The sequence below is a fragment of the Psittacula echo genome, assembly GCF_963264785.1.
Source record: "Psittacula echo genome assembly, chromosome: 9".
Lineage (NCBI taxonomy): Eukaryota > Metazoa > Chordata > Aves > Psittaciformes > Psittacidae > Psittacula > Psittacula echo.
This window is the reverse complement of record NC_137745.1, coordinates 22,607,996-22,635,335: the sequence shown is the minus strand read 5'-3', so window position 1 is coordinate 22,635,335 and position 27,340 is coordinate 22,607,996. Positions and strand designations below refer to the sequence as shown.

At 45.8% G+C, this 27,340-nt stretch overlaps 1 long non-coding RNA gene across 2 annotated transcripts; it reads left to right on the top strand.

Annotated features, from left to right (window-relative positions):
- Positions 1 to 19,559, top strand: LOC308224894. 2 transcript variants are annotated; one of them, XR_013957605.1, is made up of 3 exons: positions 1 to 399; positions 1,635 to 3,185; positions 18,964 to 19,559. It is a non-coding gene; the product is annotated as an uncharacterized lncRNA (long non-coding RNA). The 2 variants fall into 2 exon arrangements; XR_013957606.1 differs by having other exon boundaries at positions 15,745 to 19,559.
- Positions 19,560 to 27,340: the final 7,781 nt, after the last annotated feature.

Sequence of the window (27,340 nt, the reverse complement as noted above, 5' to 3'; positions counted from 1 at the left end):
GAGAACAAGCACAGGGAAAGGAGGGGGGAAAGAGAGAGAGGAACCTTGGAAATGCCATGATTATAAGTTATCCCTTCTCTAGGAGCCAACTGTGTCTGAGAATGGGCTTGCTCATGAGGGTCTGGTGGTTCACATGCTGATAGCCACGCTGCAAAAAGATCACATCACTCCTCAACGAGTCCTCTGGGCTACAGACAGACCTGACTGTGGTCCAGAGGACTTCACTGTAGCCAGTGGGCTGGGGTGGAAAGGATGCATGGAGACAGATGAGAGGGGAAGTGGCCAGTGCGGGGGTTCCCATCAGAAATGCACTTGCAGGGGCTCCACTCAGAGATGGAACTGAACTCATTTTAAGGGCAGCTGACTATGGGATGACAGGAGCTTTCATTTCCAGACAAGGTAAGCTATGTCTTCAGTCCACGCTGAAAAGCAGGACAGATTGAAAATTGCTCACACTCCCATGTTCATCCCTGCTGCAACACTGAACACAGATTTAGAACACAGTGATGTGTAATATGGGCCATGTTAGTCTCTGGTGGTGTCCTCCAGGGCTGGGTCTAACACCCCTGTGGGTACAAGGGCACTTCTGTGCTCCTCTTTAGCAGGGACAAAGACAATTCAAAGTGACTCTGAAATCCCTCATGCCTAGAAGAGGCCTAGGAATGCCTGGGTAGCTCTAGAAGCAGGAGGCTGGATGGAGACCCTCATCTGTGTCTCACTGAGTGACTGCTTCCTGCTGTGCCTTTAGGCTTTTAATACGAAATACAAGAGAAAAATGACTATGTCTTCTGCCCTTGCTGAGAAACCCCTCTGAACTTCGGCTGATGCACAGGGGAACACTATGGACAGGCCCTTGGACCAGACTTCTTTAGTCATGCACAGCCCCCAGGCACACGCTGCCTTTTCTGTACCAACAAAGACCCCTTTGGTCAGCTTATGGCTGGTGCTGCAATTGTGGATGAAATGAGAAATGCTTTCCCCTCCAAGGAGTACTAAAACCAGGCATGCAGCTTAAGAAAAATACAGGAAAATACCTATTTCAACTATGCTTCTAATCACAAAACATATATTCTTAAATATGCATGCATCAGCAGAAACAGCGGGTGAGGGCTCCCATTCCAAACAAACAGAAACATGCACTTTGAGCCCTCATCTGAAATGGCAGTAAAAGCCCAACCCAATAATTATTTTCCTTGATTTTCAGCCAGACGAGGCACAAGACAAATAAGTCATCAAGGACAAATAAAAGGAGGTTCATTCATCGCATTCAGGGCTGGAATCTTTAATGGTCACCAAATGAACTAAGATAACTAAGTAACCATTGTAAATATTAATCTTTAAAGGAAAACAATACTCCCAACAACAGGAAGCCTGATAAGACATTGGATGTTGCCATCAGTGTTATGGAGTCTCTCTAATTTCCTTAGTTTTTTCTTATGCCTGTAGAGGGATCAGGAAGGGGAACATATGGTATCTCTCAAAGGAAGTAAATTAACATTATTAATAGCTAATGTGGGAGAGGTGAAGCAGTGATTGTTCGTGGTGGTTGTTATTGTGCTTTTGTTGGGGGGAAGCCTGCCTGTTAGTGAGTTTAAGCACTCAAGCCAAGCTCAGAATCTTGTATTTATAAACAGAGATCTGATAACAGTTGCCTCAGCATCCATGATGCTTTGCCAGCGCACGCATGTCGAGCCGATCTGAAGGGACCAGCTTGGGGTTTGTCCCAGCAGTTGGCTAACGCAGACAAGAAGCTACGGCATCATCGCTGTTCCCGAGTAACTCCTCGCATGGACCCTCACATTCTTCTTTGCATGAGTTTAGTTTGAAGCAGAAGGAACAAGGACAGGTAGATCCGCACTTCTGAGGAAGAGCTGTGCAAAGGGCCATTGAGGAGGTGGGTTCTCACGGGCGATGATCACCGATGTGGGAGATGTACTTCTAAGAGAAGAATTTACACCTTTCTTAAGCCTCTGCTTTCATCTTTCTCCCATACATACTTATGAGATGGTATTTATTTACTCTAAATGACATTGGCACTTTCAGAACTTAAGTTGTGGCTACTCAAAAGACTGGGATCCCGATCCCAGCCTCAGCTCTCTTTGTCCCCAAGCACCTGAAAGCATAAACACATTCCTCATTTCCTCAAGGCACCCTATACTTCCTACTTTCTTCCCACCTATGGAAGCCCACGGCCATTCCCGCTGGCGTGGCAGAGGGTGGACTTCACGGCACCCTTCGCTCTGAGTCAATCTGCAAAACGAATTTGGCAGATCTTGGTAAAAATGAGAGGACTTGATTAAAATCACCCAGTGAGCTCAGGAGATACGGGCAAATCTGGGGGGGAAATGGTTCAATAAACAATTCTGAAAGAAAAAAAGGGGATTTGGATGTAATTAACTCACTGGACCTTAATTAAAATTGAGTAGCCCAGTAAGAATAGCTCGTGCTCCAGGGCACATGGTGATTGCTTTATAGAGACAAAGGAATTCCCTCTGCCCTTGAAAACCTACACTTCAACTGCAAGTTGACAGCCGGATTTTGGTTTCTAGGCCTGAAGAGAACAACTAGAACACCTTAAGACAGTACAGACTTCAGTTTAACTTGGAGAGGTGCAAGTGCTGTGTAAGGAAACCATTTCCCTACCATACAGCTCTACTTGAAGAGATAACCCAGTAAACTAAGTTTGTGTCTTAAAGCTGGTCTAAAATACCTCTTCCTGAGTGATGATGGGATGCTTTATTTCTTAAGAAACTCACCACATTGACCAAGAAGCTCATGAAAGGCTGACAGAGCTGTGCATTGTTTGCTGGCTCTAAGGAGTTACATGACAAGGATGAATTGTTCTCTGTGCTGAAGCCTGGGTGGTTTATAAGGTTGTGAAGTTTTCCACACTGCCAATTTTAGGGCCCTTAAGTATTTCAAGTTGCATAAACTTATAATAAAACTGTTGCTCTTTGGCTCTGAAGAATGGGACTTTCTGCTCAATCAGGACAAGACTGAATTCCAGACATGAAAGGGAGGATGCTTTCACGATGGCTTAGGAGAGGACGTTCCCAAGACATCTGTAACAGTATGAGAAGACAGATGCTTAGCCAGGACAGTTCTACAATCAGCGAGATACTACTTCACAGGAATAAATGCATAAAAGCCAAACTCTTTAATGACTGAAATATCTTCTGAGAAAGGTAACAAATCTGCATATCTTCATAATCGTAACTACCAATATAATAACATCACCCGGATGATTTCAACTCATTGCAGTAAGATCACACATTCCCTTCTTGTTGCCTCTCCCCACCTTCCACGTCAGGCACCAAGTATGGCAGATGAAACCAATTCTGCTCTAAAACCACCACAACCTCCAAAAGAAAAGCAAGTTACAGTGCACTTCCAGGGAGGTCCTTCCCAACCCTAACTATCCTATGATAAATACAACATCAAGTTTAGAGATCTCACAAGTTAGGTAAGGCCCTGTCTTACCCTGGTATCTATAGGGTCTTGGAGGGTGCAAGTCTGCAGGAGCAGCACTGGGCCATGCGAAGGACACACACATGGTTAACCCCTGCACAAAGCTATTGCTCCCTTCTGACCCATTTTCTGTCCATACCATGTAACCAATGGCACTTTGAGAGAGCTTCATGGGGTCAGCCAGTTGTCTGGGGCTGGCTGCGACTGCCCAGGTGTAACTTGGACTCTCCACCCAGGCAGGGGAGCCTGGGGAAATCGAGCAGTCCCTCCCCATTCACCCCCCTTGGACCTTGGGCCAGGAGCCATCCCCCTTCCCCCTGAGGCACATGAGAGCAAAGGGCACGCTTGGCTCCTGCTCTGCTCTTGACCGGAGCAAGACGTCCTGCAACGGTTACAGGTTATTTGTGGTAAAGCCCAACAAAACCTGTTTGCTAATCTCTAAAACAAGGAGGAAGCTGAGGAAGGATTCTGACCCCATGGTGTGTCTGTGGCCTGGGCACACGCTGCCTCCCAGGGCCACCCCAGGGACATGGCCTCCGCACACTCCTCCCTGCTCCCCGCGGCAGGGCATGTCTGCAACTGTCACAGGACCATTTATAGGACAAGTATGGAGGATAATTAAGGATAATCCGTGCTTTAGGTGTCTTACAGACAAGGTCAGGTACTCTCTTTCCATCTCAGACGTGAAGGAAGCCCCCATGAACAGCAGGTACTTGTTTCTCAGACCAAATGATAATAATAAGGACCCCTGTCCACATTCTATAAGTTTCCTAGATTTAACCTCTCAAAACTCAGACAAAACCACTGCAGTGAGCTCTGCCTCTAAAGAGCCCTAACAATGAACTGCATCACCAGCACCCGTCTCCTGCTGCTGTATGTTTTCCTTACTGTACCCACATTAGCAAATACAAAGGGGTGCTACAGCATCTATGCCCTGAGCTCAGACAATAACATCCTTTCAAATCACTTGGCAGGTCAGGGTAGATCTAATAGTCACATGAAAGCAAAGGAGGAATCTGCCCCAGCAACTTCTGCTATTTTTTTGTGGTCTGCTGATTTCATAATATTTGGTCATAAGACGTTGTTTTTATATTCACTGATTATCATGATGGGCTTCTTCCTACATAGCCTTTGGGTAACAGACATTTGCATCGCTGGCCAAGTGGAGAAGCTGGGACTAAAGATCTCCCTGCTCCCCACACCCAAAGGGCCTTGTGAAAGAATGGGCTGCATGATCCCTTCTGCCTATGGACGTTAAGCTGACACAGCAGGAGGGCTGGTAAAACAGCATGTTCCACCTCTCTTTCACAATCCTTGTGAACCTAAAAGCCCAATTTCCGAGAAATCACGGCAACAGCAGTTCCCGTCCCCGTGAAGATGGGATATTCCTTGGAAACATCTGCCTTGTGCCATGAGAGGCAGGATGCTCAGGCAGGAGGCAAGCTCAGTGATTCCTATGGAAAGGTTGATTCAAAACATAGGAAAAACACATGGCAACAGAGACAGTGTTACAGTCAAGCCATTTGTAACCCTCCTGGCCTAGCAATCCCCTTTATCGTGCCTTCCTATGTCTATTTAACCACGCTGCTGCAGTACTTGACCCACTTCAAGAACATTTTTAGCCTATTAGTGTAACTATAGTTTAATTAAGTTTATGGGGTTGAGAGCAGCATTTGATCCTCAAGGCTGCAAACAGCAACTGAGCTTTTACAAACAACTGTACCCACATAATCATGAAAACAGGAACCGAAAGAGGCCTCTCCATGCAGCCCAGGTAACTACGTACTCCATAACGTTAAACAAATGCTCAAAGATAAACAGGAGTCCCCTGAAATGACCTATTTGTACTAGATCAGAGACCAGGCAAGGCAAAAACCCCTGCAGTGTTAGGACAGTCAAACTGGCCACTTCTCCCTAAAGCAGCTTCATCTCTACTTACTGACTTCATGCAACACTTCAGCTCAAGCAGACTAGCCCTGGTTCCCTTATTGTATGCTTCCATTAAGCCCCAGACAGCTTTATAAATGAATGCACCAATACAAGCACCAAGGTCTGGCCACTGTCAGATTAACAGGTTAAATGGGTTATTGATCCAGCCACCTTCTCCCATGACCTTCTCTTACTTTCTGTGGCAAGGCGGGGGTTGAGCGCACAAGGATGCGCTCAATGGACACCATCTCCCAAGTAAAGGCCAAGGAGCAAAGCTGACTTGCTGTATTCTAGCCTCCTGTTTTGGTGGATGGTGGGCTCCCTGGAGCTGGGCATGATCCATACACAATGCTAGCCGAGAGCTCCATCAAAGCCTCACCAGCATCCCATTAAAACCCTCTGTAGTTCCTCTCCCATTCTGCTGGTTGTGCAGAGTGCAATGACAAGGCAGAGGGCTGGTGCTATTTTTAAAGCCCAGGATGCTGATCTGAAGCTCACCAGATTTACACTCCAGCTTTTTTGATTCAACTTGATGAGCACTGAGTCTTCACACCAACTGTGCCTCATGGAATAGATGCCTGTGTTCAACAGGCGGCTGTGCCAGACACCTCCATTCTGTATCTCCCATTTACCAACGACAAGTTAAACCTGCAAGCAAAAAGGCAGCGAAAGGCAAGCTCCGACACCCCATCCCACTTGCAGGAGCCCATTTCCGCTCTGTTTACAATGAATTCTGTACAATAAAGGCAATAAAATGCACTTGAGATAGAGAGCAAATTTACTTCTAAACAACTACTCAAAGGCTTCTGACTTGCAGTTAGCCCTATTGCTTGGCAAGTAATAGTTATAAATCCCCCCCAGTACACACACAGACCTTTCAACACCTAGACCTTAAGAGAACTACTTATAAAACATATAGATACCAAATATTACTTTACAGATTGGAATACACAGGCTGGAGGAAAGTATCCAATAACTTGTCCATAATCCTGTGATAGGACTGGACCTAATCCAGAGCCCAGAATCACACCAACAGCAACCCCTTCTCTAACTAATGCCCAACTGTTTTTCAATCTGGCTTTGCCAGAACCTTTTGGTGTGACAAAGATCTAAAATGCTTTATATCATTTTTGACTTATAATCTATAAGATCACAGTAATAAGATGTAAAACTATAGGCAATCCACCGTATTTAAAGTTTTCTCAAAGAAAAATGGAAATGCTTTAGTCTGAAGCTGTAAAGAACAGCTGAGCTTACACTATGAGAACGAGAAAAGCATTTTGTATTCAGCGTAAGGATACACGCAGCTTGACAATGGATCAGTCAAGTTTGACTTTTGCTCCTCACCCCACACCCATGAAGAACCAGATGAAGTATGTTGTGTCGCACCTCTTGCTTACAGGGCACTATCTGTAGCTAAGAACGCGATGCCAGAGACAAGCAGGCTCGTACAAATCGGTGGCAAAGCCTGCAAATCCCATGTGAAACTGCTGGGAAGCACCACTGGAAAATCGGGCTTCCAATAGCTGTGATTTTTAAAGAGGGGCTGCGAGCTGAGCACCATCAGTGCACCATGACCCCTGAGTGCATTTTCTGAAGTCCTTACAAAACACCAGCCTGCAGCTCATTTAAAACACCAGCCAAGAAGAATAGTTCAACCTGTAACACAGTCATGTAGTTATGTTAATTAATGACAGCTTCATACCGTTAATCCTCGATTGACAGAGGCACTGTTGTTTACAGTGTAGCCTACAGACACATCAGGTGCCATACAGCAAAAGTGTGTTCTCACCACAGGTGCCTTATGCCCCAAGCAGCATCAGGCTTGGTGTCATTGACTACTTTCTCAGCGCTATCACATTGGCAATTTGGGGCTGGAGCCCTGCTTATTCATCCTTAAGGGGAAAGTCAGACTGATCTCTGTTATTCTAGCCTGAGCCCAGCTTAACAATCAGCACAAGGTCATGCTCCGCTAAGTTTGTACTTTCACATCCCTTAGTAACTTTGAATCATCCTAGCCGACAATGCACTGACATTTACGTTCAGCTCCTATCACTCCTTTGGTTATGTTCAAAGTTCATTCATGACCTTCTTCCATTAGTGCTCTGTAGCACATTCCCTGCCCTAGTACCTCCTGCTATGTCCTTCTTACCGGAACCATCAGAAGTTTCTATCTGCCAGGGAAGAGGATGCAGTTTCCATGGAAACTCTGAGGAACGGGCTAAGAGAACAAGGCATGAAATGGAGATGGTGTCCTCAAGCTCACCCCTTTTGAAAATCTAGGTCAGCAGTGTTTGCTTGAAGCATTCCACTCCTCTAAAATCATGTTCACTTCACTGTTACGGATGTAATAAAGACAGGCTCTAGCATACCCCAAACTTACCATGTTTAATGTGACACCGTATGTCCGTGTAAATAAACTACTCCTAGGATTTCCCCCAGCCTGTTTTCCCTGTTTAGTGCCCCTGGATAACCAGTGGGCATTTCATTTTATCATCTAGTTACTTATCTTCACTAACCATTTACTATGGCCATCATAATCCAACTCTGAGGTAGTGTTTGAGTAACCTGCTAAGATCTCACCAAGGGCAGGAGGTATTATCATCCCTGATAACCTCATTTAGAGGATCCACAGGAATGAAAGGACCATGCACATGAAGGTCAAAGTCAATCTCAACTTGAAAAACACGCGGACAGAAGCCAAGGAATGAAACCAACACTGACATTGTGAAACTGAGTTTGCCTACAGTTGATGCTGCCTGATCTCAGCCACCAGCTACAAGTAACAAACACTGATCCGTTGAAGTATAATGGGCCATGCTACAGTAAATGATTAATCGCATTCAGCGAGTTTCCTCAGTGAGAATCACAGCTCCCCACAGGAGGAGAAACAGCCGCACCAAGTGTTAGTGCTAAAATATGCTGTCAAGTACATAAGGTTATGGAAGGCTGCCTTCCCACACTGCTGTGGAGGGAAATAAATACTGATGATTCGCTGGTGATTTCCTCTGCTAATTGAAAGCAGATGTAATCAGTTGTGGGCAAATACCTTTTGAGATGCAACTATTTCTAAGATACCCAAGTTTTCAGGCACATCTCAATCTTATCTCCACTGTTTATCATTCATGCTGACTGAGGGCCTTCAGTGCTTGGAGAGCCAACTGATGACCTGTTCCCATTAGAAGGTAAGATCCCATATAAGATGGAGCTTTGCTTTTTCTGTCTGCAGCTGATGGAGGCAGGATTTCAGCTGTTGATGACAAGCAAGAAAGGTTAAGAAAATACCTATAACCTCATGACTTCCTGTGAAGGCAAGGTGCACGTGATGACACCTTACAAAACCAACTTGCTGTCCTAGTAAAAGCCTATTGCAATCCATACTTTGGGGGGTGGAACCAGATGATTTTTAAGGTCCATTCCAATCCAAACCATTCTGTGATTCTATCCTATGTTCTTTGTGTTATTAAATACCGAATCTGAAGTAAATTGAGTATTTTCCTGGGAAATGCCCTTTTCCCTGCCTAAGCCCCTACATAATGGGAGTGACGTACAGCCAGGACAGTTTGCACAACGTACCTCAAGCAGAACAGAAGCCCCCCAGAACACTTTGGTGTAATCCAATTACACTAATTAAAGGAATTATTCCCACTTAGCTTGTTCCTAGAGCCAGTGCACACAAAGGTCAGGTGCAGCCTCTCCAAAATCCAAGGAGGGTAAAACAAGGAGTGCTGCAGGATGCGAGTCTCTCCATGTTAGTGGTGGTTTGGTTTTGCTCATGTAAGTTAACAGCGGGCAGGTGGAGAGCCCCTGACTTGTTTTATCTTGTCTGTGCACGTGCTTTCCCCCTCTGCTCTTACTCTGCTCCTCAGTTGTGCTGCAAACTGAAATCCCAGCCTGGCAGCTCCCTGCAGGGGTAAGTTTGGAAACAAGATGTGCCGAAACCTGGTCATTTCTCTGCAAATGGGCACTTCGTGGTGCTGATTCCAGAATAAGAACCATAGGGTAGACAGCTCTACCTCTAAATCGACAACTGAAGTATCTGCTACTTGTGCCTGCATCCTTTGCAGAATCTCTGGAGGAAAAAGCAATCCATGCTAGAGAAGAAACAAAAAGAGACAGAACTGTCAAGCTTCTTATCTCTTTATTCAGTGAGCCTAAAGGAAGTTTCCTTCAGCTCACCCATGTTGCCAGTACAGCTTTGCCTCCATCACTTTACAATGTTCTAGCATGCCTGTCTGCTGCCAAATCCTTCCCTTCAACCAACCACAGAATACAGAACCCTTTGCTTCCCTCACTTGAGCCTCCAACAAGCCACGGTGGCTTTCTTAACTACAGCCTTCTATGATGCAGCACAGAAAGCAAGTCCTCGGTCATTCCTACTGGACAACCATACAAACCACCCTGATTTCAGTTATTTCCTTGTATCAACACTGTAGACATCTGATATTACCTTGAGTACTGTCCCTAACCAGCTACCTCAGCAAGCCCCATGGTCTTTCAAAGGGCTTGGAGCAAGCTGCTCTAGTGGAAGGTGTCCCTCCCCGTGGCAGGGGGTTGGAACTGGATGAGCTTTAAAGGTCCCTTCCAACCCAAACCATTCTATCATTGCATTGTGCACTGGAGTTTTACATTCTACTGACATCTAAGCCTCTATGCAGTGCTTGTGAGATGACCTCACGTGCCTCCCAGTGACTGCAGGCAATGTTATCTGTCAGGGTATGTGCCTTCATTCACAAAACACATGGCCAAACTTCCAGATGAAAACCAGATGAGCTTGGATTAGCCACTGGTTTAACTCTTGGGTGAAGTTAATGAAGTTAAAAGCATAACACAGCAAACAAAGTAACAGAGGCATCAGTCAGCTCCCTCACTATTATGACAATGGGGAGAAAAAAATGAGCCTGTTCTGTAGCTCAATAGATGTATTGATCTATCTGGAGGGAACAGAAATAATGGAACACAGGCCAAGCACATGTAGAGAGAAAGCCCAGAGTAATCTATCTCTGACTGGCACCTGCTGATTTGCTAATCATGAAATATGCCCTTGCAATCTATTGATTGCCATGGAATTGGATCAAAACACTGATCTCTCAGCACTGGCAGCAGCCGGGCCAGGACCCGAAAGACCAAAATATACAATAAATCCCAGCTAAAAACCTTTTAGGTTCCATCCCTTCTGTCCTTCTCATTCAGAGAAGTTTTAAGTACATTCATTTATGCAGCTCCAGAACCTCTGGGTTATCTTTAATTGAGGCTTATGCTCTGATGACAAACTTCATTCCATCATTCAGATGAGCTACTTCTATCCCAGGAACACAGTTAGATTAAAGTTTGCATTATCCCAGGGAGACTGAGAGATGCTAATCCACCCTTGTGTTACATCTTGGCTCCTCACACTCTTTACTGACAGCTTAAACAGGCAAAGCCGTGAATTCATTGCAGCTTAATCCAAATTTATCTGCAGAAGATGCCGCCTGAGACTAAACATTTATGTATCATTTCACCTGGCTCTAGATCCCATCAGCGCTCTCCCTGGGAAAGGAGTGTGTTGATATTAACAATTTCTCTGTTAATGCTTATTGCCATTCATTTGGCTGATGCTCCGCGTAGGCACACGTTGCTCCAGGCTCATCCTCTCACTTTGCTCCTGGAGGACTGATTTAATGATCTGAATGAGAGGAGGGAGCATACTAATTAAACTCAGATATTGAATCTAAATCAGGAGGTGCTGCAAATGCCAGGGAAGGCAGGAAAACACAGATCAAAAGGAGTTTATAAACCTCGGGACTGAATGGACAAAACCCTGTGAGAATGCAAGCAGAAATTTAGGGACAGGATAAAGGGGAATGGCTTTAACCTGCCAGAGGGGAGACTTGAGATGAGCTCTTAGGCAGAAGCTCTTCCCTGTGAGGGTGCTGAGGCGCTGGCACAGGGTGCCCAGAGAAGCTGTGGCTGCCCCATCCCTGGCAGTGTTCAAGGCCAGGTTGGACACAGGGGCTTGGAGCAAGCTGCTCCAGTGGAAGGGGTCCCTGCCCGTGGCAGGGGTTGGAGCTGGAGGAGCTTTAAGGTCCCTTCCAACACAAACCAGACTGGGGTTGTATGAAATGTCTGGGGGAAGGGAAATAACATGAAAGATACTTTCACAGCAGAATCACTGCAAAATGTAAGTGTTAAACGGACTGTAGATAGTAAATCAGATCAAAGCTTTGAGTGAAATATGGCAATTAATGAAAGCAACACACAGCTAAAGAAACTGGATGTCCCCTTGACCAGAGGCAGGACACATCTCCCTATTCATTTCACTCCCAAGATGCAGCCATAAAATCCAAAGGGTGAGAGGAAAACCAGAAGTGATTTATAAGGCCAGACACAGAGGAACAAGTGTGAGGGGCACAGCCAGATGGACGGGGGAGGAAAGGCTAGCAAGAGCTTGCTGAGGAAACTACCATGGAAGAGAGGAATGTGCCAAAGCTCAGGGGGCTCAGCTGGAAAGCAAAGCAAGAACGGGGGGTCCAGGGTTACTGACCAGGAAATGGAGAAGCCTAGGTATTTGTTGGCCTGAAATATATTCCCCAGGGAAGTAAATCTAACAGCTAAAGTAAGTCAGGAATAGGCTAAAGGGCAATAAGAGAATTACCGTGGGTTTTGTGCATAGAACTGATCAGTTTCTAAGGACCAAGGGGCAAACCCTCAGTTGAACCAGACCCTGCAGCCTCCCCACAGCCTGTGCCAGTTGACACCAGCCAAGGCCTGGCATACCTATCATAACTCATATGCTGCAATTCATCCTGCCTCCACCCAGGACAGCTCCCTTGCCCTTTATCTTTGTTACTCAATACATGTTTTAGGAATACAGGGCTGGAAGGACCTTGTAGATTGTCCAATCCTGTCTTTTGCTATGACAGGAAGCAATGCCCGCTCCAGCTGGCAAACTGCGATGTGACCTTGGTTGCTTGCTCCCACTGCTCCTTGCATGAAAGATCCCTTCATACCTCATATTAGAGGGTTAGAAAACCTAAATTTATGTCCCAAATCTAACATACCTCCAATTCAAATGCTCTCTTTCTTTCACTACGAAGTCCTCTTTTTACCCTGGCATTTACCTCTCCATAGTGAAAGAGGGATAAATGCCTTCTCTAGTTACAGCTGATAAATTGGAGGGAAGGTGGATTTTGCTAGAGAACTAAAGATGCTATTACGTGGCTTCTTCATGATCATATCCATAGGTGATGCTTTGAATGCTGTTACGTGGCTTCTTCATGATCATATCCATAGGTGATGCTTTGAATGTTATTACGTGGCTTCTTCATGTTCATATCCATAGGTGATGCTTTGAATGCTGTTACGTGGCTTCTTCATGATCATATCCATAGGTGATGCTTTGAATGTTATTACGTGGCTTCTTCATGATCATATCCATAGGTGATGCTTTGAATGTTGTTATGTGGCTTCTTCATGATCATATCCATAGGTGATGCTTTGAATGTTGTTATGTGGCTTCTTCATGATCATATCCATAGGTGATGCTTTGAACTAGACAATACTCATGGTCCCAGAATGGCCATGATTTACAGAGCAGAAGCTAACTGCAGTTAAAACTGGGGAGCAAATTCACCCTTTGAATCTGCATCCTACAACACAGGAGGAAAGAAAAAGGCCTCCTGAAAATCATTTCCCCTGCCAGGTATCTTCACTGACCCAGTTGCAATGAGTTTATCCAAATGGGTATTTCAGAAGACACTAGAAACCCAACAGATTTCTAGGCAATTATAACAGATCAATTGATCCATCTGGAAAAGCAAACAAGCTTTCAGCTGAGCCTTTCAACTCCGAAGCAAAAGCCATTAACACTAAGCAGAGGCTATGGAAATTGCTCTGAGCTTAGACTTATGCTCAGAAACCCACCTTTCTGAAAGGCCTGTATTCATTTTGTGTTATAGAGCAACTTCCTGCTCATTTCAAGCCCTAAATGACACCACACACTTTCTTCTGCACAGGCTGTCCCTTCCCCTTTCTTCTAAAAGGCTAAATCATTGTGAATAACAAGAGTTCAGGCTTTGCTGTTCCTGTTTTCAGCTGAAGATAGGAGAAGCCAAACAGGAGAAGGCTGCTGTGTTATGAGATATAGATTAGAGAGGAAAACCAGCATCCTTTATCAGGTCATGCAAGTTAAATAGGAAGGAACTCGCTCGCGGTACTTAACACACTGCATGGCCATGAATGCTTTGCAAATATTCACTAATCCTCATAAACCCCTTGTGAGATGGGTTAAGATAAACTATTTATATGTATGGAAGCAAACAGTGAGTGTCCGGAGCCTGCCTGTGTGCTTTGTCATTCAGGAAATGAAGGAGTTCCCTCAAATACTCCTTCTAACACCCTCCAGTCCATCCAGCTTAGGTGACAGCAGGTTACATGACCAATATCAATGTTGAAGGTCCAAGCTTGGCCCAACCGTGTCAGACAAGCTGGGACCTAGAATTACATGGAAATCTGTGCTGGGATCATGGGAAGAACAGAGTTTTAAAGGACTGGGATGAGAAGCTAAGAAAAAGGCTCATTTCAGCCCAGCTTGAGAAATATTAGGGTTGGTCCAGGTGTGACTCAGTCACATCTGGGTGTATGGCATTCACATGGCACTGACACCAAAGGAGTTCTCCATTTAGAGACTTCTCACCACCAAGACTGGCTAAAAGGCATTTTTCCATGAAAGGCATGTCCTCCTTGTGTGTCCAGGCAGGAATTTAACACAGCACTTCCATAACTAAATTTACACCCTCATGTTCTGTCTCCTCAGCTTTATTTAATTTCCCTAATGACTCAGGAATAAATTCCACTCCTTACTTAAGCCAGTGAGCACAGAGAAATGGCTTTTTGTCTCTTCCTTTTTGATAGAAAAGGCTTTCATTGGCAACAAGAACCTGGCCAGATTTATCCTATTTGGCGGCATGAACTATGAGACTGATGGAAAGTGGCAAGAGAAGGAGTTTAGTCTCCCACTCTATGAAATCCAGTCTCTCCTGGCTAGGAGTGAAGCAGAACCAAGGGTGTCCTCAGCCAACTGAGATAAACCCCCCAAAACTGATCTATACTTGACTTTTAGCTGACACATGCTTTAAGTTCCCTTAGCAAGGGAAATGATTGCTCAAAGCAAGGGAGGCACATCCAGCAATCTGATATGGGGATGGGATCCAGGATTCCCAGGGGCTGTTCCCAGCCTTGGCACTGGCCTCCTGCAGGACTGCAGGCTAGCAAACATTGAACACCTTCCCCCTCAGTTTGTTCTTCTTTATAGGGTGTTATAGTACTTAAATGCAGCACTTGACAGAGGATGTGTTCCTGCAATTGATTACGTGGGATGCAATGAACCAGCTTGCTGCTTGGACATCACAGCCTGAATAGTGTCTGAATTGCCCCATGCCTTGGTTTTCCAGTGATATAAAGAGAACATTCACGTGCTTTAAGATCTTGGATGGCAAAGAGGTGCAAACGCAAAAGTGCTACTCTTCTCTTGAGAGAAGAGACAAGTTGAATTCTACCCTTTGGTTCCCCGTTCCATTGGGATTGCCATGAAATCATAAAGATGACGGGCTGGGCCCCATTCTATTAAGATTTAAATTTAGCAAGGAACTGGAAAATTACTGGGAGCCTCATGTCTAGCCTCAGCCTGGGTTAGAATCAAACGTGCTTAATTCTCATCCCATAGCTAAATCTGAGCAAATTATCAAATGCCAGGCCCATAAAAGAACTGTCCAGTGCAAACCTTATCTGCCCTAGGCGCACGTATCTGCTTACAATAGCCTTTGCTGGTTAAACAAAACAGAATCATTGTTGCTAAGAAGTGAATATTGTTTAAGATTCACTGCCTAACACACAGAGCACCTTCCTGAGCTGCCCAAACACATTCCTCTTCTATTCTCTTTGTTTCTTCCCCTTTTTAACTTCCCTTCTGACTTGGCCAAGGCTGATGTTTTCTTTAGGTGAAGCTGCTTGCAAGGTGATAGGAGCTTTGAGGCAGGCAGACATTTCAGTTGGACCAGTGAAGGGTAGAGAGGTGTTTGACCAGAGCAAACAATTAATCTGAAGAGCAGAATACGATTGAAGTTAAATCCCCAAGCATTAAACAGGAGACATTTGCTCTATCTCCTACCAGCTCATCTTTTCCTTGGTTATTTCCCTAACCTGCTTGTAGCCTTTCAAACCTGTGTTGCCAGTGCCCAAGATTCCTTTGTCCAAACAGTGAGTTACTATGTAATAAACCCAACCAGAGCATTCCAGTGTCCCTATGAATCAACCCCCTGCAATGCTTTCTGTGACGTTACTTTTTAATTTGATCATCTTTTCTAGTGCTGGGACAGTACGTGACAAATATCCACAGGGGAATGAAAACAAGCACGATTACCGGAGCAGCATCAGTGGAGATACCAGCTGTGAAACATAGAACCATGGAATGGTTTGGGTGGGAAGAGACCTTAAAGCTCACGTAGTCCCAACCTCCTGCCACAGGGGTTTGGCAGGACTTTAAAGGGTTTAATTCCAACAGGCTGGCATTAAGAAACCCCTTAAGCCATGAGCAGTCCTTATAACCATATAAACAGCAAACTCCTCTTTCAGCAAGCACAAAAAGACCAAAAACCAGCTAAAACTCGTGCCCCATGCCCAGATTCACTCTGACCTTCTGCTGGCATCAAGTAGGCTTCATTAGGAGGACAATATTCAGACTTAAATGTGTAACACAGCTGAGCAGTGACGGGTGAGTGGGCTGTGTCTGCACTGAATGCACGTGACACCATTTGCCAGCCCTTCAAGGCAGAAGGGTACGAGATATGCCCCAGCCCAGTAGAAATGACTGTCAAGATTAAAATACGATCATCAGATGTGTTGACTTGCAAAGGAACTTTAAGCTCTGGCTCTCTGGGGCTCCCGGAACAGCATTTCCCAGAGCCTTACAAGAAACTGCAGCAGTTGGTGAAGCTGCAGCGTTGCCCACACTGGGCAGAATTAGAACCTTTCAGCACGTGTCAGCAACCACAGCAGGAAAAAGGCTCCCGGTGACTCATCCGGGCCGAGGTGCTCTGGGTTTGTGGCTTCAGAGCCCGAGGAATTCATCTGCTGCACAGCTCTGTCCCCTGTGAAACCCCCCCTGGCTGTGACACACAGCACACTCCAATGGTGATGCTCAGCATGACCTGACTTTTTAAACCATTCTGAGTGTATCGGCACTGAGAAAGTCTCAATTCAAGTGGGAATTTAAGAGCTAGATGGATGAACATGTTCCCTTCAGACCAAGGAGGATCAGTCAATAAAATCAGGTTAAATGAAACATTAAGTGGAAGATTTTTGAGCTCAAGAAAAGTGATGTCAAGATCAAAGAGTTTCCCATCTCAGAAATACCTCCCTACCCCTCCCACAGTTAGATACAATCACAAAGCAGATCATAATTAGAAACATTCAAAGCATCCATCCAAAAAAGACGACAGTGCTTTAGATCTAAATTGTGGAAGGACTATTCCCTCCTGCCTTCCAAACGACTCCTAATCTGCATTCCTGATCAATTGGGATATCCTTTTCCAAAGCTGCAGAGCACTCGCACTCTCTGGAATCAGAATCCCAGCCTGGTTTGTGTTGGAAGGGACCTTAGAGCTCCTCCAGTTCCAGCCCCCTGCCACAGACAGGGACCCCTTCCACTGGAGCAGCTTGCTCCAAGCCCCTGTGTCCAACCTGGCCTTGAACACTGCCAGGGATGGGGCAGACAAACAAAGACAAACCTAAGGACTGTCACAAACTTACTGATGCAAACCATAACATTCCCAGCTGTAAGCACAGAGGATTATAGAAATACACACACTGAAAAGCTTACAGTGACAGGACACTTCATGACACAGACAACCCACCCCTGCAAGGAGCACAAAGGGAGAGCAGGTGGTATGTGACAGACAAACATCACTCATGTCACATCACTGCGAGGCACAGTGCTACAGGGGTACCTGGGGCAGAGGGAACGGCCAAGCAGTACGAGACAGGAGGTTTCCAACTCTCAGTCCAGGGTGGGATGTGCTTCCTTCAACCCATCACAAACCCAGACTGGGGTTTCCTTCACAAATCCCTTCCTACCTGATTTCAGCTGATGCTGCACAGCTTTACCTCCGCTCTGCATAAAGGTCCATCTACCATGGACCCCACCATGCACATCTAGCCTAGCTCTGCAACCACTCCTATCAGTTTCCTCTTTCCTCCACCTCAGCTTACATAAGTGATACTACCTGCCTACTATTTTAGGTTATACATAGCAACATGATTAGGAAAACAGAAACGAGGAGTTTGGGGATGATTTTGCTCCCTCCCCTCTTTGTTTGGTTTTCTGGAACTACTTCATCCCAAACATTTGTAAATAGTGCCTGGAGTTACATTCCAAGTTCCAGCAGTAAACACTAAACTAACCAATATATATATAGAAGGATCCCTGTTCTTCCAGTGTATCCAGGCAACCTCGCAATACAAAGCACAGCTATTTGTTCAAAAAGTGTTTTCACAGCCATTTCCTCTTTCCCCCCCCTTGGCTTTTTCCACTTGCATTTATCATCTGGAGATTCTGTTCCCTTTTCTCTTTTAAAACCCCTTATAACAGCTCGTTTTAAGAGCAGCACCACATGGATGTTTAGCTTAGGATAACATTTGATTTAGTTGATGAAGAATGAAAGGAAAAGAAAGTTTCAGAAGAGCACCTGAATATAACTCCTTTGTAACATGCCGGGGTAACTCTGGAAACAAGATCACTTCCAAATGCTAACGAAACCAGAATGCTCTAGGAAGTCAAAAGCATTTACACACACACTAAAGCAAGCTGAGAAGATGGTTCACTACATCCTACTTAATATTAGTTGAAGGCTTTGGGATACATTCCCTCAGAGAACATAGGTGAGGCTGAACTAAGATTCTTCTAAAGCAAAATATCAATTTTGATTCAATTCCCCAATTGAGAGGGGTTTGGAGGAAAAGCAGCATCTCAATGGGAAGCCCATTTCCAAAACGGCAATTCCAAATGAAAACTGCTCCGTTGATACAATGGGCACCTTCATTGTGCTGACATGGTGTGGAGGCTTCTGATTTGAAGAGCTCCTCAGAATAATATTCTATTATATGGCTCAAAATGGCAACTTTCACTTCCTCTTCTGATTAGAAACCAGCTTTGCTACTGCTAGAGCCTTCTGATGGGTTACAAGTCACCCCTTTGCTGAACATCCCCTGCTCTCAATGCCATTCTTTTCTCATGTAGCTCCCTACAACACATAGTTGAAATCTCTTTATCTGAATAGCAGTCAATTAAATACTGCTCATATGGAAATGTGTATTGTTTTCAGTCTTTGTGCTGACGGTAGAAGGTGAAATAGGGAAAAAGCTCTGAAGATGCAACAAGAGCTTTTGGCAATAGCACTCTTGCGCTGTGTTTTGCAAAGCAGCCTTCCTCATGTGCCCACCATGCTACACAGTGAGTGACACAATCACCCCTTACTTCCTCTACGGAAGCAAAACCCACTTCCTAAACGACAGGTTCTGCCTTTACAGGATCTGCAGAGCTGGGGTTGTGTGGATGAAGTAGGAAAACCAGCCCGACATGAGGAAGAGCTGGGAATTAATGTGTCCCATTTAATAAGCAGTTTACAGATCCAGAATGAACTCCCATTGCCTTTCCCAGGCAACTCAGCTTCCAGCAAAGTACCTTTTGCAGAGTGCTTTGTTCCTCAATCTACCAAAAAGGAAGCAATGGCTGCAAGAGCAGATGCTGATCTACCAAACACACAGACTCCTATTGGGCAAGTGGCTTTTCCTGAAGTTGCTCATGCTGAGAGCTGCCTTTGAGAAGCTGAGGTCAGCAAGGAAACCGAGTTTATGGTTTGGCCTCAGCGCTGCTCTGTGATTTGTCTTCCAAGCCCTGGTGCTCAGAGGAAACCATCTCCACAGTGACAGTGTTTTACCTCACCACACTACTGAATCTTGGCTTGTACTGGAGCAGGCGATGACCACAGAATCACAGCTGATCACACACAACCTTCGATGTTATTCACTGCTTAAGCCCATAGGGTGCTATCCAAGAACCAAGACAGCAGGTAAAGCCCACCAGAAATTCCTTCTCATTTTGAGGAATTCCTTAATTCTAACAGCTCCACTAAGGAATGGGTGGATTCCATTGGGACTGATGGGACTTGTCCAATAAAATTGTTAATCAGATGTGTGTGTCAGAGATACCTCATAGAAATTAACCCTTAGGTCTTTGATGCTGCATTATAACTGTCTAGTTCCAATGGCAACACAAGGAGAACATCACTAATGTCTTAAGTTCAGTTGTGAAGTACCAGGGAAAGAAAATAGTGGTACAGGTAATAATAAAAGAAAGATGCTGTTACAACACATCAATTTCTTGGGCCCTGGTTAAAGCAATGATAAAATGCTAAAAAGGCAACAAGAACCATAATCATGTGCAGATCCCATTTCCCCCAGTTAAGAATATAACCCAAATAAAGCAAAACAATTCTAACAGATAAGTTTCCAAAGGTCTCAAAGCATCAACTCCTATTTCATTGGTGCCATACATCAAGGGAAACAGTGGTTAAAAGTAACAATGTTCTCATGCTTATAAAACACTGGACTGAGCCAGAAAGCCAACAGCCCTGCTCATGCTTCTGGTGCAACTTCTACAGAGCACTTTGTTTTGATTTCAAACACAACCAGTCACACCAAGCAAACACGGCAGAATGGGAGGTGTTTTAAAATCACTTCTCCATATCTGCCGGGCAGCAGGACAGAAGGCTATAGGATGACTTGCAGCACTAAGGCTGGGTGAGCACAGATCAGCCTGTGTGCTCCCAGGCACATCAGGACAACCAGGTTTGCCGGTGATGAGTTTTGCTCTCAATAGGATGGGAGCTGAAATGTTCGCCACCTTCCTTCTAATGTAAGCAGGTAGTTGCTCAAGCTCTGGGCACACACAAACATCACTCCCCTTAAGCTTTGTGTCAACAGATGTCTTGGCAGGAGAGCACGTTTCTGGATTACCTCTGCACAGAAATATGACTTCATTTCCTTAAAAGCGAAAAGCAGCTCGATAGGGGTGGGAGTTTGGTGATTAACTCTGCCTGTACCCCTTCACCCAGCAAAAGATGGATATAAACAGAAAAACAACTCAGACACACAAAGTTATAGCTTGGAGGGACAGACTTCTCCAAAGGAACTGTTGATTCATCACCAATAAAGGCGCGATTCTGCTGTGGACAGAGCAGTGTGTCATGACGCTCTTCCACTTACCTGAACTTGGCAACTACTCCTGTCCTATGGCACAGGAGTCACTGCATCACCCAGACCCACTCTACAGGCTACAGGTATCATTCCCCCTCTCCTCACGGGCAGGCACCTCGGTACTCAAAAGCCTTTCCCAGCAGTGGTGCCAGGTACTACTCTAGAGCCAAGCACCTAGAGCCAAGCATTGTCCAACACCCCCTTCCACAGACAGCCTGGCTTTTGAAGATGGGATCTGGTCTTCAAGCAAGGGCTTGTTCCAAGGCCCCATGAAATAACCTTCATTTATTCTGGGCCATACCCACTACAGAAGGCCAACTAGAAATGAAACCCTGAAGACATAGAAAAGCCTTGCATCCCACAACTGAAAGAGTGGGAAAGGTGACCTAGAGGTTGTGGCAGAGGGACTGACTCCTGACTCTGATTTTTACAGCTGTTAGTGTTAGATGCTCCCAGGAGGGTGTCAACTTGATAGATTCATAGAACAGCAAGTTTTCCCAGCCATGGAAAAACAACAACTGCTGCTATTGTAGGATGATGGTGAAATCAAAGCCCTCTAAATCCTGAAAGTCAAGAGCAAATCCAGAGACCACTTGTAAATCAAGGAGACAAACCCAAGGGGCAACCACTTAGAACAGATGGACCAGATCCACAGTGTGACTTGGATACCACCATGTCAATTTATACCATGTGAGGGATCCATCCTGCATATTTTAAAGCAGCAAACTTTGACTAGATTAGGATGGCCTTAATCACAAAAACATTCTCTTTAGGGAATGGCTGTCACCCAAAAGAGAATTAACAGAGCACAGCCATTGTTAGCAGGAGAATGGAGGCCAAATGCTTTGCTGGTCAGGCCCTGTGGAAGGGCTGTGAGGTTGGAAGTGAGAAAGGAGTCCCCTTGCTAGCTCCAGCTGCACTCCAACAGGTTGCAGAGCTACTTTTCCTATGGACAGGACTGCAAATGCTCCTTCAAAACACATACTTAAACAGACAGAAGAAAGCTTGGAGAGGCAGCAACAGAGATTCAGAGACTTGAGACTCAGAGCAGGCACTCTGCACGCTCAGCCAGCAATCTGGAACTAACTTATCTGCTAGGGAAACGCGATTGCTGCCATCAGCAATCATTATACACTTCAACTGCCACAAACTATCACCTAATTGCATATTCCTTCCTTTGTGTACAAGTAGCTAGCAGGCGCACACCCACCCAGCCTTCCTCATGGGAAATAACAGCATGAAATCACCCAGCCGCAATCCCTCCTTTCCACTGAATCTTATCTCCAGGATTCTCAGGTGTACATAATATACACCCTCAATGGGGATAGAAGCCTTCTCCACTCTCCTCCACTGAGCCCCACGTAGGATCCAGCAATGTGGTTTGATGGAGACAACACGAACGTGCAAGACAGGGACCCATACCCAGTGTCTGCTTGTGCCTATCAACTGCTCTAGGTACAGTTTCTGCTGTCACATACGCTTTATATCCTGACACCACAGATCCATCACAAAGTCTCCAAGACTCCTTTTAAACCCAAAAAGCAGGTGTTTGCTGGAATATTCCACCTGTAAACCCTCACATGCCAGACCCTGTGAAGACATCCCGAGTTGGGCCAGCCATAAAACCCCAGCTGGGAGCACAGCTTTCCGAGCACTCATGGCTGCTGTTCCTATTTCAGCCAGTAATTTTTGTGGCCAAAAGCCTATTACAGGGTGTGGGAGAGCAAAATTCATCCCTGGGCTTCCCAGTTTGTGGCCAGGGCTTGATTCCAGCTTTCCAGTGTCTGTGTGTCTACTTGGCATAACAGAGCCTTGGTACCATAAACCCAGCCCTTTGGTACCAACCCACAGACCACACCGAAGTGTCTTCCTTGGCTTCCTAGTCTAGTCTACTTATGGCTGCCAACACAGAACCCTTTATTTAGTGCACACTTTACCAGCTCCTAAAGATCAAACTGAAACAGGGGAAGTTTAGATTGGATCTAAGGAAGAAATTCTTTACTGAGAGGGTGGTGAGGCACTGGAATGGGTTGCCCAGGGAGGTTGTGAATGCTCCATCCCTGGCCGTGTTCAAAGCCAGGTTGGACAGAGACTTGGGGTGCCATGGTTTAGTGTGAGGTGTCCCTGCCCATGGCAGGGGGTTGGAACTGGATGATCTTAAGGTCCTTTCCAACCCTAACTATTCTATGGTTCTATGACTCAGGAGTCTAATGCACTCAAAAGACCTTTATTTTATCAGCTAGGATAAAGACCTCCCAGTTGGTGACCATCCCATTCAGTCCAGCCTTCTGCTGGGACTGAGATCTGCTGTACCAAGGAGTTGGTGCAAGGGTGATGCTAGCTTAGAAATGGAAGAACCTCTATTGCTTCCTGCCTCTAAACCCTGCACAGTATTTACCTGCTCTCCAATGCTCTGTGCAGTCTGGCTTTAAATGCCTCGAGTACTAAAGCTCCTGGAGTTTAGACAGACCAACAAGCCAGTAATTAGGAAACACTGTGCCAAAAGCTATCTTAAATATTGCTTTTGCTTCATTTTTAGCATCCTCCTGCTCTTGTTCAAGTTGTTCATCCCTCAAGGATATACATTTTCTAATGCTTTCTTGTTTCTCCTCAGACTGGGGCTTGGTTTCCCAATGGCTACTGGGCCTTAGCTTAGCATTTGGGAAACTCAACAGAAAAATCACCCAGTGATGTTCCACAGTTATCACTAGAATGTCCTAATGCTTAATTTTAGCCACGCTTTGAGAAAAGAGTGCAAGAAATGATCTTTCCAAGCCTCTGGCCAAGTCCTCTGGCCAGATTTATTTATACATGATCCCAAAATCCTGAAACCATAATAGTTCCAGGAAAAGAGAAAAAAGGAAATGTGCTTGATGGGATCATTGGTTGGTTAATCCACATCTATTTCTGCTCAATACCCACAGCCAATTTGAGCTCCCTGACCACCACGATTCTCCAGTTATTGAACTTGTTTATGTAGCTCCTAAAAATAGAGAGGAGCTATATTTTTGTTACATTAGAACACGAGTTTTCCTTAAAGACGGGGATGTGAAGGAAAGAAGCCACTAGGGGAAAAGGCAGGAAAAGGTTGAGAACATTTCCTTCAGCCAGCTTCTAAACCACACTGTGCATTTCCCCTCCACATGAGCTGGAGAAGGGCTTTGGAAAGCCACTGTTTCCCACATGCTTTCATCGCATGGCTGCTTCCAGAGGCAAGTATTCCCAGCTGCATCAAACAACTGAGAAGCTGCTATTTGCAGTTATTAAGCTTTTCTTGGTCTATAGGAATCTGGAGTGCTTACATATGGCTCCTTGTGTCCTCTCAGTCCCCATCACCAGATGGCTGGCTCTGTGCAGGGCTGCCCACGTCTCACTCCTAGGACTTCCCCTACTCCGGATACAAAGCTGGCAGGCAACCACATCCCTACCATTCACTCTTGCTGAAGGGTCCTGAAGACTTTATAGCTACAGCTGAGGAGAGCAGGATGACTCTGACATCTCAGCTACACGGACACTACTGAGTCTACAGCACTAATCATAGAATGGTTTGGGTTGAAGGGACCTTAAAGCTCACCCAGCTCCAACCCCTGCCACGGGCAGGGACCCCTTCCACTGGAGCAGCTTGCTCCAAGCCCCTGTGTCCAACCTGGCCTTGAACACTGCCAGGGATGGGGCAGCCACAGCTTCTCTGGGCACCCTGTGCCAGCGCCTCAGCACCCTCACAGGGAAGAGCTTCTGCCTAAGAGCTCATCTCAGTCTCCCCTCTGGCAGGTTCAAGCCATTCCCCTTGGCCTGTCCCTACAGGCCCTTGTCCAAAGCCCCTCTCCAGCTTTATTGTCACCACTCTGCACAACACTAGGGCCAGAATTAACATCCCAGAGGGGTGTTCTGAATGTGGCGCTTAAAGACAGGAGGAATAAAACCCTGCCACAAACACAAGGCAAAGTGTCTTGTTTTTCTCACAGATCACTCTGTATAACACCAGCCTTCCTGCTCTTCATACTGCTCCCACCCATCCAGGAGTCCTGAAGGCTGTGCAACAGGAGCACAGAACCAAACTGACTTAACTCCAGCATACAATAACTGTTTTTGTCTCATCTGGGTGAACTTACCCTGTCTTCCACCTCAAGTACGCTTCCAGGACCCTACAAGTGCACACGTTCAAGAGAATAAAGGTATCTGCCATGAAATCTGCAGGCACAGCATTAACCAGGTGGGATATGAACCACTGCCAAGACAACACTAGAGACCTTTATTTGTCTTCTGGAGCAGTACCTCCCAAGTGCCAGCAGAAGGGCACGTAGCTGAGCTAAGCCTGCCAGGTCAGTCTTTAGCACAAGCTGCTCCCATTCGCCTCCTCCCCTATTCAGTGTGTCTCCCCTTCCTGGCATGCAGCAGCCTTGAGAGGAAAGTTACTGTGCCCAGGGAGGGCTTGGCACGGCGCTGATGTACACTGACAGGGTGTTTTCTTCCCTGGCCCCCGGCCACGCATAAATCCCCTTTCTGAGTCACTCCCAGGGAGAAAACCAACACCGGCATTCCGCTCCCCTGAAATGGTGAGCCTGACAGAGCAAACATAAAAGGAGCTGCCTATCAGAAGGGGCCAGGGATGAGCCGATGTCTGGAAGCACTAGAGAGAAGGGGAGGCAATTCCTATAAATGCACTAACACTGATAAGGGGGTAAGGGAAAAGAAAAGTAGTGAAGGATGCTGGAAAAATACCACTTGGCAGAGCAGGTGATGGACACCTCATCAGTGACCTACAGGGAAAGTCAAGCCCCACAGGCCAGCCTGTCTGGTTTTCCTCTTACATTTATTGCCATTTCTTACAGACATCAGGGCAGGTTTTGCCCTGCTCTGCACACACTGCAGATGCCACCTTGGCAAGTACCAGGGTTGAACCAGGGACCAAGCAGAGCAGTAAGAGCAGGATGCTCGGCAGCTTGAGGTAGAAAGCCAGGCCAGGCAGCTGGGAGCTATAACAGACCAATATCCTTAGCAGACAGGGCACAGATGTGGACATGCAGCCAGAGGCCAGCGTGTTACACAAACACAGCGTGTGGACAGCCCGTGCCATGAATGCTGCCAGCCTATCCAGGCAACCGAGGCAGAGCAGGGACAGGACAGCAAGAGGCTGCTGGATAGGTGTGAAATGAGATTCCAGTTATCTCAAGAGCGAGGTAAGAGCATGGCAGCTCATCTAGAGCCACCAATTACTACAGAAGGGTTATTAGCAAAAGCTCACTTCTAACAGGGTCTTTGCATTTGTACACGCGGGAGCCAGGCACAGATTGGAACCTGAGGATGTATTCTCAGTAACCTACTTCCCCTCTGGCTGCTTGGCCAGAGCTACTGAAGTTATTAGGTACTTTCCACTGAAATGAAACAGGTGGAGAGGCTTGGTTAAATGAAAGCTACCTTCTGCCTTGGATAAGAAGCAGAACAAATGTCAGCAGGGCTCCATCAAGCACTCCAGCGACTAAGTCCTCTCAGAAACCTTTAGATGTGATCTCTAATACACCTCTCTGAGTGGCTGTGCACACAAGTCATAGGTCACTGTATTGCAGACACCTCACTGCGAGGCACACACTAATAACAGGAGCATCTCAGGCGTGTTTGGGACCATTTACAGAGCCACCAGCTGGTGGTTCCTTCCCAACCTGTCCCCACAGCAAAGACATAACCATGTAACTGATGACACTTAACTGCATGCATGAAAGCAACCCCACACTCCAGGCTGCTAGAAACTAGGTTAAAGACCAGATTTCTGGTTTCAAAGCCCTCTCTGGCCAGGCAGCAATGAGATGCTACAAACAGAAGGTTCTTAGCTATGTCTGTAAGCCATTTTTTTCAGCCCTTCCTCCAACTCATATAGCCCCCAAAGTTGTCATAACGTATTGCTATACACCTGACAATATACAATTCATACATCAAGCTATACACAATCTCATACACAACAGACCAGGATGCCCACAGGATTAAGTATAACCTGGTGGGTTTAGGGATACTCCAGTCTGCACCATTCTAAGAAGCAGTAATTACTGGGATAAGTAAAAATATGAGCATTGAATGACTTCAAACACCCAGGAATAGCACAGGAGACTAAACCTTTATTATGTGGAATGGGATGTATAAATAAAACTAAGTGAAAATGGAGATTGCCCACAAGAGCTCAGAGCCCAGCGTCTCCCAAGGTCAGGTCTCATACTGGGCACTGGTGATACAATCCCAGTCTCATTAGTAGGTGCCCCCTCATCCTGTCTCATGATGCTATTTCAGGACAAGAGCATCTCTCCTTGTGCACATTCATGGTCATGTGTAAATGTATCTGCGCAGCACAAACATGCAGCACCAGCTCTTACAGGCCTTCATCACCACTTTAACAGTTGCACCCACACAGTTTCTTTCAGAAGGGGACTGAGTCAGCACTCACCAAATCAGGATTAACCAGAACTACCCAGTCTCTATAAAAAGTGTGAGAGGAAAGCCTGCTTCTGATGCGTAGTATGAGGCTTCACAGCACTTCAACTTCGAGTAAGGGCCTTCTGTATCTAAGCTCCATAAATGAGTCACCAGTTGCTCATAGGAGCAGAGTTAGGATACAGAAAGATGAGGTTGTTGCTGTCTCCAAATCTTATGGCTGACAACC